Source organism: Sitophilus oryzae, unplaced genomic scaffold (assembly GCF_002938485.1).
Source record: "Sitophilus oryzae breed Bouriz unplaced genomic scaffold, Soryzae_2.0 scaffold_1582_pilon_pilon, whole genome shotgun sequence".
Taxonomy (NCBI): Eukaryota; Metazoa; Arthropoda; class Insecta; order Coleoptera; family Curculionidae; genus Sitophilus; species Sitophilus oryzae.
Genome location: NW_022146261.1, coordinates 26878 through 37556, shown reverse-complemented (window position 1 = coordinate 37556; position 10679 = coordinate 26878). Strand labels below are relative to the sequence as shown.

Here is a 10679-nt window from a genome sequence, read left to right as displayed (position 1 = left end):
AAATAATTAATTTCCTATCAATAGTTTGAATGTGTTAAATATTTACATAGTTGACGGACTCTGTATTACATATACGGGGTGGTACATAAGGTACATATACAACACAATGCGTCGGACCAACTATAGCTCTTGTAATACAGAAAATAGCGATTTTGTGTGTGTGTGTAATATGGAAACAATTGAGTAATATTTGTCCTTGGCATTCGTATTTATATTGGTAAAGAATCAAACAAATTTATGGAAGATTGCAAGCACAACACAAGTCGTCTCTTTACACGTCTGAAATACACTACTAAAAATTAAGGGAGGTTTTAAAACAAGAAATTTAATGCTCTGATCCATATATCTGATCCATATACTGGCCTACCCAAAATTTCCAAGCCCGTGAACCCATAAAATGCATAAAAATTGCAATATTATTTTTTCGCGCTATCTGTTGGACTGCATGAGAATCGTAACCTCTAAAAATTTTAGTCAAAAAATCTGAAAATTAGATTCAAAATCCTAAAGCTTCAAAATGTTACATACAACCCTAAATTTTCACCCCTCTACCTTCAACCCCTATTTTTTAATAGGGGTTGCTTTTTAAATTTTCCTTCAGTAGGTCTGAGAATAGATTGTTAACTATTTTTTATATCCCTAAGTGATAAGGGTGGTCCACCCCAATTTTTTTCTTCTTGGACAAAACTTTTATTTTTTTATGATATGGCATTAAAAAATACACACAACCTTAAATTTTTACCCTTCTACCATCAACCCCTATTTTTTAATAGCGATATTAGTAATTTAATAATTTTAATTTAACAACAAATCGTTTTAAAAATTTTTAGAATAACTTAAATTAAAAACGTGAATATGATTGGGTATATACCGGTTATAATGATATTTACCCAAATTCAATATACCATTTATTGGTCCTTTGGTTATATATCGGGTATAAAAACTTGGGTATTTACCCAAATTTCAATATACCGGGCACTTGCCCATCACTGACTTTATTCACAGCAACGCATGGCCGGGTCACATACATATTTGTGTGATCTGAACCAAAGACTACAAAGACGGGACAGCCGGCAAAAGATGAAACGTTTTTGACTTCGGCTCTCAGTGTCCTCAGTGACCTCGTCCCTTTAAACTGCGACTTCTAGGACACTTTCATTAATGCCATACTGATTTTAATTCCACAAAATTTCATCATAAATTATAAATGCTATAGTATAATGAACATATATTCTTAATGAAATATGATTAATATTTTAAATCTTTAAAAATTATTTATATTCTTGATAATATTTAATTGAATATTTCGAATATTTTTTGTGACTAATTGACAAGGTTGGACTAGGTCAGAAATTTTCTAACATAATATTTTTGTTTACGCTTTTACAAGTTTGTAAATTTTAATATTTAGTTGAAATATTAAATATTGTAATTGATACTTAAATAAGAAAAAAAAAGTTATTGTGTAGTGTCATCGCGAACGTTTTAATAGTTAAATAGATACTTTCATAAAATATGAAAATGAAAACATCAGAAAATGTTACAGACATTGGCGAAGAGATATGAAGAGTATTATTTATAAAGACTTTTCTCTAATATTGATTTCTATGAAAGGAAAAATTGGTTAAAAGGTAACTGATAATTGAGATAAGCATACAATGTAGAATATTTAAGAATAAATTTTACAGATATTAGGAAACTCTTATTGTGGTGAAATGGCAAGACAGTATTTTTCCAAGAATTATTGAAAAGCAAGATTATTTATTGTAAAAGGAATGAATACATTTCAAAGTGACTGAATATTAAGCTAAGGAGGGTATGTTTAATATAAGATAAAATATTTATTAAATTATTTATTAGAAATTCAGGACAAGTAGGCTTTGAAATCCGGACAAAATCTGGACTTTACCGAAATATACATTATGAATAATTTATTAATGTGCTTTAAAGGGAACATTCACTTACAGATAGTTAAAAAAGTGTTAAGTACTGTTTTGCCTTTGTAAGTATTGCATACCATTTGCAATTTTCAAGTTGCAAATGGTATTGCCATTTGCAATGACGTCAAAACTGGATCTTCCTTTATTAATAGAAAGGAAAAACTTTGAGTATTTTTTCCATAATTATGCAATTGGTAGATAACTTTTAAAATTATACGTTATATACCGATACTTCCATAACGATTTACTGATTACATACACAATTAAAATCAGCTATCCAAAAAGCGCTCATAATAGTCATAACAAGACAAAAACAAAAAAGTTCAAAATCCACATATAATCCACGAGTACAGTTAAAACGAAAAATATTACGAACATGCATCGGTTTAATAAAGATGTTACATCGTAGCAAATAAAATATTCATCAAATTTAAGTTATTATGATGGTCAGATTTCCTGGACATTTTTCAAATTTCGATGGAACCACCTTAAAAAAACCGTGACTGGATAAATCCGGACGTATGGAAACCCTAACAACACAGCATCTTTATTTATCTGGAATATCACATTAAATAATGTGCACCAATATCTGATTAATCCCCTTTTTTAATCAAAATTTCATGCATGTTCTTCTCTTTACGTAACCGTATCCGAAACAAAAAACGCTGACAAAAAATAGAAAACACTAATAGGCAGCCGTTTTAATTGGCCCCTTTTCCGGGCTTTTAGTTTATTCTCAATGATTAATTAGCGAACAAAGTCACTGTTCGAATATCCTGTAGCAATGCCGTTGCAGGGACCGCTTCAATGAATTGATAATTAAAAACAGGAAAAAATGCAGGAAAAAAAAGTTAATTGACAATAACCTGAATAAAAGCCTCCATCAGTTTATATAAAACTAAAAATTATATATATATAACTAGTCTTATAACCAGTTTGCCCTCTTGTTACGGTAAAAAAATATTCATTAAATAATTTTTATTTTTAAAATCCATAATGTTTATGCCTGTTTACTTGTGTAATATCCAAAATTAATTTAAAAGTTTCAATAAGTACCTTAAGCATAAAATTCAAGTGAATACTAATATTTTTATATTAATGGTTGGTTTGTTGGACTACCTCCGCAGCGGTTTTTCGTTGGTAACGCTCGCAAATTGTGATCTACTGCCTAACCAAGTTGCAAATGGTGCCTTGTGCCTCGTCTGCTTCCCTTTTTCTTTTTTCGGGATCACTAGTTCATCGTTGCTAATTTCTCCCGTATTGATGAAGCCGGAAGGCAGAAACACTGAGTGTCTACGGGTAGTCATATTTTAGTCATGCTTCATGGCTAATCTAACTGTGGGTTTGCCAAATAAATTCGTTCTTGTATTTTATTACAGTCCCCACGATAACATCTTTTGTTTGTCGTTTTCTCTGGCTCCGCAGCTGTTTTTCGGTGGTAACGCTCGCGAAATGTGAGCTACTGTCTAACCAAGTTGCAAATGGTGCCTTGTGCCTCGGTTGCTTCCCTGTTACTTTTTTCAGGATTACTAGTTCATCGCAATTGATTCCTCCCGTATTGATGGAGCCGGTTAGGTTAGGTTACTGAGTGTCTACGGGTAGTCATATTTTAGTCATGTTTCATAGCTAATCTTACTGTGGGTTGGTACCAATAAATTCGTTTTCTTTTTTATTACTGTCCCCACGATAACATCTTTTTGTTTAATATATTTTATATATTATGTATATATATATATATATATATATATATATATATATATATGTATATATATATATATATATAACCAGCCAATATGCTCATATATGCTATGCTGCTATATATATATACTCTTTTTTTTTTTTTTTTTTTTTTTTTTCAAAATATACAAATATACAAAGAGGAAGTCTTGACCGATCAATTATAGCCAAACTAAGAAGAAAATTCTTGGGGGTAGCGGTCTAGAGGCAAAAAATTAAACAATTTATTACAAACGCCGAGCTTTCGGAAAATATATTTCCTTTTTCAAGGCTAAAACATATCACAAAGGTCAACTGAATATAATATAATATTATATAAACTTACGTGTAAAAAGTTTAATTATAAAAATAGAAAAATATATCAATTTCCATATGGAAGAAAGGAACTAAAATTTTGTATAAAAGTTAAAATCTTCTTAAATAATCATGATTTCTGACATTACTAAAAATTGTTTTGACATAGGAAGGTAAATTTAATTATTAATAAAAAACACGTAAAAACATATGGGTTAATCACAAGTTACAAATAAAATAAAGAAAAAATCAAATTTTAAATATTATTTTTATTTTTAATAAAATGGAGTAAGAAAGAATATATATTACTAAGATCCTCAATATCTTTTCTTTTTTATTAATAAATTATCATTAATGTAAATTTCTACTATTTCAAGAAAAAGTCTTTTAGTATTAAATTCAGTATCCAAAATTTTGCATTTTAAAATCAATATTATGTAGTGTATCAATCACATGTTCTGATAATGCACAACTACGTTTACATAATCTAAAATCACTAATATGTCTATTAATACGTTCTTTAAGAACAGTAGAAGTTTGTCCAATATAAGAAAAAGTATATATTATATATCCATAAGTATATATTATATATATCATAAACATAATAACATAATTTTTAAGTATATATTATATATATCATATATCCATATATACTGAATTTAATACTAATAAAAGACTTTTTCTTGAAATATGTAGAAATTTATATTAATGATAATTGTATTAATAAAAGAAAAGATATTGAGGATCTTAGTAATATATATTCTTTCTTACTCCATTTTATTAAAAATAAAAATATTTAAAATTTGTTTTTCTTTATTTTATTTGGCAACTTCAATGTAATTAACCTTATATGTTTTTTACGTGTTTTTTATTAATAATTAAATTACCTTTCTATGTCAAAATAATTTTAGTAATGTCAGAAATCATGAATATTTAAGAAGATTTTAACATTTATACAAAATTTTAGTTCCTTTCTTCCATATGGAAATTGATATATTTTCTATTTTTATAATTAAACTTTTTTACACGTAAGTTTATAATATTATATTATATTCAGTTGACCTTGAAGAAGGAAATATATTTTCCGAAATCTCGGCGTTTGTAATAAATTGTGTAATTTTTTGCCTCTAGACCGCTATCCCCAAAAATTTTCTTCTTAGTTTTTGGTTATATATATATATATATATATATATATATATATATATATATATATAACCATATATATTATATAAGAAAGAAATTTATTGGGCAAGTCCACAGAAAGATTGGTCATGATACATGACTAAACATGACTACCCGTAGAGACTCAGTGTTTCTGCCTTCCGGCTTCATCAATACGGGAGGAATCAGCAACGATGAACTAGCGATCCTGAAAAAAGAAAGAAAAGGAGAAGCAAACTAGGCACAAAGGCGCCATTTGCAGTTGGTCCGGCAGCAGCTTACAATTTGAAGCGTTACTACCGAAAAACCGCTGCGGAGGTAGTAACGCTTCAAGTAGCTGCTGCGGTTTCTTAAATAACACTGCTATGCCTCATTGCGCTACTCTTTCAGGGTCTGGATTCGTTGCTATTCCGATGAAAGCCGGAAAGAGCACTGAGTACGAGCAGTCTGAGTCGCCTGTCATGAACTAAGCTGCGTGAACAATAAATTCTTTTCTTCTGGTTTCCACGATAACTTCCTTTATTTATTGTTTTCTCTGGGCCAGGGTGATAGCGGCGAGGTGTGTTGGAACGCCTCCGCGGCGGTTTCGGCAGTAACGCTTCAAATTGTAAGCTGCTGCCGGACCAGCTGCAGATGGCGCCTTTGTGCCTCGTTTGGCTTCTCCTTTTCTTTCTCTTTTCAGGATCGCTAGTTCATCGTTGCTGATTCCTCCCCGTATTGATGAAGCCGGGAGGCAGAAACACTGAGTGTCTACGGGTAGTCGTGTTTAGTCATGTATCATGACCAATCTTTCTGTGGACTTGCCCAATAAATTTCTTTCTTCGTTTTTTTTTTTTTTTATATTTTTACATATATATGTATATATATATATATATATATATGCTGCTATATATATATGTATATATATATATATATTTATATATATATATAACAACATATGCTGCTGCTAACTGCTATATAACAACAACTATATATGCTGCTGCTGCTATACTACTGTCTGCTGTATATATATATATATATATATATATATTGTTATTTTTTTTTTGAAAATTTTGCTATTTAAACTTTAACTAGAGTTAAATGAAATAGTGGTAGGAAATCAGTTAAATTTAGACTATTTTTTTATTTATTTACGCAAACTTAAAAATTGGTAGTATTGAGAGAAATAATAATTGTGTTTTATATATTAAATTGATGAGTCGGTTTCTTAATAAAGAAAAGTTATTTATTATTATATCAGTAAATTCATCAGATTGTTGAAGAGCTGTGAAAAGATCTTTTTAGATTGAAAGTAAGGCAAGTGGCAATAAACGTTTATTTTTCATGGAATCTCTACTATAATTTTAATGCATCTCAAACATGAAAATGTCTCTCTCCAACCTAAGTACTTGTAAATAGTTGGCCAGTAACAGAAGCAGAAATAAATAATTTGAAAGCCTCTGGAAATATATTTCCTGGATTATTCTCCTTAAGTTATTTTATAATCGAAATTATCATATCTATCAGTGGCGGCTCGTCAGGGTAGGCATGGTAGGCGGCGCCTACCCTAAATTTTTGGCTGTTTATTACATTACATTGTTTACTTGTAACTTGTTTTACTTGTAACTTGTTTTACTTGTAACTTGTTTTACTTGTAACTTGTACAATGTTGCCAATACATAAAAATACTGTTAATACACGGAAGTGTGTTTTAATAATCAATATTATTTTAATATTTGTGGTCTTGTATATTAAAATATTCATTTTTTTAGGATTTTTTAAATTTCGGATCCGCAAGAGAAAAATAAAAATAATTGAGACATACGAGTACCTATCTGCAAACCTTATTTCTAAATGTATAACAATGTTATCTAATATTTCATAAAATAAAATTCGCAAAGATATTCGACTTTGTCGCTTTTATTAACATATCGAATTGAAATAGCACAGATACTTTTCTGTAATATCTGTTTTATCGTCTTCTTGCACTGAATAAAATAACGCGCTTTTTTATTTCAGATTATTTTATTTCTGTGGCGTGTTCTGGAATACAACCGGTTATATCATTTTTAATAATCTCGGACAAGGCGGAAAAGGTTTCCAATTTGCTTTAAATGTTTTTTGAATTTTCATATAAAAGTTTTAAATGCTACGTATAATGAAACATATGAAATATCCCCTTAACGAAATGTGCTATATCTCCTTATGAAAAAAATATCAGGAATATCCCCTTAACTTCTAAGCCTACCGAGCCTCCATGACTTCATGCGAAGGCGGCCGGTGATTTCGCCTAAGACCCCGCCTTAATACGATTCAACTCCGACTTACGTCGCATCGCTATCGCACGATGAGTTAGATAGAGACAGAAGATTGCCGTCGTGGAGGTGGCGGTATTCGTCCTACGGGGTATTTGTCCTACCAACCGAACGTCACTTCGGGCATGTTCGGTAGTCCTAAAAATTCCTGTTTCAGGAATTTTGTCCTGGCTAACTTACTAAATCTGTCAACGTCGCATACTTTTCAATCTTGTTTAGTTTTACGGAATTTGACAAGATTAACCTCAGAAAAAAGTTTAAAATTATAATTTTTATGAGCATTGACGAATAATGTTATATAGAACCTGATATAAAATAATCCGGAAATATTTACAAATAAAGCATAAACAAAATGAAAGTGATAGCAACACGATTACCTTTGATAATGTGTTTTTTATACATATAAGAATACGTCTACATGGGTTGAAATCTCAGGTGTGTATTTAGATAATATGTATTCAAACAAAAGCTGTAAAACGATTAACAATTTTTAGAAAATATTAAGCTATCCACAAATTCCTGAAAATAAATTAGCCGTGATTTGCGGAAAAAATGTTCTTAATTATTTTTCCCACATGATGTCCTTTCAGGTTCCAGGTATGTGATATTGTTTTAATTGCAAGATCGTAGCTTACAAAAATTCATTCTTCAGGAAACAGCACGGGCATGTATTAGGCATAATAAGTAATTATAAAAATATGAGCAAAAATGAGATGGTTTAAAAGAGAGAAAATTTTAAGGTTAAAATTTTTTTTTTTTCAAAAGGAAAACTGATTAAAAACGATAAATAAATTACGTTAAACTGGAAAAGCAAACTAGTAAGTATTTTATTATGAATCTATTCACTATAACATTGTGGTATTTTTACGAGAAATGTATTTATTTTGAATTACAGCTATACGCATAATACAAAAGACAATTTATCATCTTTAAAACTATAAGGCATATGATATATGAGATAGGCAGGTATGTACCATGTGGTAGGTACAATATGATCGAAAAAAAAACGGCGTCAGTGATGGCTATGAAATGAAGATCCGGTGTCTTTTATATGTAAAATTATATAGGGAATGTCAAGGATCGTCATTTCAAGCCAACTGGACGCAGTTTTTTCGATTATATGAGACATAAGTGTCAGCCTTCCTAGACCACATACCTTTATATTATACTTCTAGCACAAGGACATATCGGCAAGCCTTAGGTTGGTGTTTACGCGTGTAGGTGTGAATCGCTATGGTGATCTGGTCGGAGATAGAAAAAATATAAAATATTTATTACATAACAACACTTAATCTGATGATTTCCTATGCATTCAATACCAAGTTCAATACATCTGATTGTAATAAGCATATTGGCCATACTCTTCATATACATGAAAATCGTATCAATCGTGTATCACATAGCACATTTAAGAGGACTGATCCTATAAAGGCATTTATTTTTGTTTTCTATTTATAACCTCGTTAACTCATTTATTTTGTAGATTTATTGAATATTAAGCTCTAGGATAAAAAACCTGCTTAGACAGAACATGGGTATTTTCGAATACTTTATTTAGAAGATCTTGTCAGGACAATGATATAAGATTACAGAAAAATATCTGACGTAGGACAAATGTATAAAGTCTTCAGGATACCCTTCGGGAACAATTTAGAATGATGCAGCGTAAACTACAGTAAAGTCTGAACATTAAGGCATAAAGGTAAATAAATTATCCATACATGTGTGCAGCAAAGTCGTAATATAATAAATTTATTGTTTTCAGAAAAAAATCCCACATATTCTATAAATACAAATAGTACACATCTTATTTTACTAATCGTGTTGACCGTACTCTTCATACACACAAATATCGGCACCCAAGGCCTGAAATACCAACTCTAGTATACCTATTCTAATAATAAATAAATATTTTTTAAAAGTATATTTATTTGTATTATTATCTTTCTGAATTAAAATATTTTTTTTTTTTTTTTTTTTTTAATGAATTTATTTTTTAAAAGACAGGTATACCTAAAAGCAAAAATGATTTAAAGTTAGTATGTCAAAATAATAAGAAGTTAAAAATTTTAGAAAACCTGTATTTTAAATTGCAAAAGCTGATAGAATTTCAAATATTTTCAAACTAAAAAAATGTATCGATCTGAATTAATTTTCAAATATAACCAGAAAAAATATCTATCTTAAAGTTGCAGCTGTGGTTGCAATATTCTGTGTGCTAAAAAACATTTTTATTTATTAAAATTACAAAATTACGGTATAAAGTTATAAAAAGTACTTTATAAAAAAGATCTCAAATTGTCAAAATAATAAAATAAAAAAAAAAATTCTGAGAAATTTACAGGGAAATTTTTTTCACTTTATTCCAATTATGTTAATGAGATTGAAAGTAAAGACTATGGAGAGCTTATTCGTAGTAAAGTAACTAGTTAATTAGTTATTCTGTGTATAGCAAAGACTACCTGTAACGACCCCTAAAAGTAGTTAATAATAATTTAACATTAATAATTAGGTATTTCTTGAGACAAAACCAGGTAAAATAGCAAGAACAAAATATGTGAGCAAAGGAATTCATAAAAAAAATTAAAAAAAAAAAAAAAAAAAAAAAAACAAATTACATATAAATATATAAATACTGGCAAAATCAAAAAAAAAAAACAGCTGGAAGAGCAGCAATTTTTTTCAATTGTATAGTACTGTATGATCGAAAAAACACGGCGTCCAGTTAGCTTGTTAATGATTATCGATGACATTCCCCATATAATTTTAAATAAAATGACAGCGATATAAAAAATAATATAAAAAAAAAAAAAAAAATTATTATTATTCTTATTACTAATACTGCACCCAATCACTTTTTTGACAATAATCTATAAAAAAATAAAAAGGTAAACAATTTTTTCATATTATAAATAATTTATTTCATTACAGGCCATAGGCACAAACCGTCATTTTTACTCAGGCCAGGACATGCTATTTTTCAAACGTCCACAAATATTTTTTAAACAATTTCAAACTTTGCAAATAATATAACAAGATTTAAAAATAACAATAAAAAAAAAAAAAAAAAAAAACCGTATGATCGAATAAAAACGGCGTCAACGATAGCTATGAAATGGCAATCGATGACATTTCCCATATAAATTTACATATAAAATGACAGCGATCTTCATTTCATAGCCACGCTGAGGCCGTTTTATTCGATCATACGGTACTTATATCGAAGAAGCTATGGTTACACTCGTTGAGATTG

General features: G+C 29.3%; 2 long non-coding RNA genes across 3 annotated transcripts; both read left to right on the top strand.

Moving 5' to 3' along the window:
* Positions 1-7730: 7730 nt before the first annotated feature.
* LOC115879634 lies at positions 7731-8129 on the top strand. Of its 2 annotated transcripts, XR_004049746.1 has the most exons (3): positions 7731-7861; positions 7921-8023; positions 8079-8129. It is a non-coding gene; the product is annotated as an uncharacterized LOC115879634 (long non-coding RNA). The 2 variants fall into 2 exon arrangements; XR_004049745.1 differs by lacking the exon at positions 7731-7861 and having other exon boundaries at positions 7872-8023.
* Positions 8130-8221: 92 nt separating this feature from the next.
* On the top strand, positions 8222-8903 carry LOC115879619. The gene is made up of 3 exons (XR_004049741.1): positions 8222-8244; positions 8322-8392; positions 8602-8903. It is a non-coding gene; the product is annotated as an uncharacterized LOC115879619 (long non-coding RNA).
* The last annotated feature ends 1776 nt before the right edge of the window (positions 8904-10679 follow it).